At 36.0% G+C, this 641-nt stretch overlaps 1 non-coding gene across 1 annotated transcript; it reads right to left on the bottom strand.

Moving 5' to 3' along the window:
- Positions 1 to 309: 309 nt before the first annotated feature.
- Positions 310 to 416, bottom strand: LOC111815271. Its single transcript, XR_002819993.1, has one exon. It is a non-coding gene; the product is annotated as a U6 spliceosomal RNA (small nuclear RNA).
- Positions 417 to 641: the final 225 nt, after the last annotated feature.

The following is a 641-nucleotide window of genomic DNA, read 5'->3' as shown; positions in this document are numbered from 1 at the left end:
ATTCCTTTTCCTGTCTCTTGCCTTCATTCACCTCTCTCTTGTTTTTGAACAATCATCTACCCAAGAGATAGCACAGCAGCAACTGGCATGTCTTGACAAACAGCCCGTATTCAGAAGACCAGAATGACAGGCACTCCAAGCATGAAACTACTATTACAGATTACCATCTGCAGTGCAGTTGCTTAATTCACAGGTATCAGTATATATAGTTAGTCAGGGTGAGAATCTTTCATATTAACTGATAGATTCAAAAATCTTCTGGAGATTCTCAGGATCATTGCCTTGCCCATCTTCTACATATAACTGTATAAAAATATGGAACGCTTCACAAATTTGCATGTCATCTGTGTGCTGGGTCCATGCTAATCTTCTTTGTATCATTCCAATTTTAGTATATGTGCTGCCGAAGCGAGCACCCTTTTCTTTTTGTTGTGTCTTTTTTGAAGACGGCAATTGTTGATAAGGATATAAGGTAAAAAATCCTTCCATACTATACATTCCAATGTAAATTAGTATATCCATTTGAAAACAATAGCGACTCCTCAAAAAATTAAAAATTAAGGTACCATATGTCCCATAGAATTCATCAGCACTCCCATGCATTTTCAGCATTATTCATGATATGTAAAAAATGAAATTAA

The sequence above is a fragment of the Octodon degus genome, unplaced genomic scaffold (assembly GCF_000260255.1).
Source record: "Octodon degus isolate 3935 unplaced genomic scaffold, OctDeg1.0 scaffold00013, whole genome shotgun sequence".
Classification (NCBI taxonomy): Eukaryota; Metazoa; Chordata; class Mammalia; order Rodentia; family Octodontidae; genus Octodon; species Octodon degus.
This window is presented reverse-complemented; position numbering and strand designations above follow the sequence as displayed.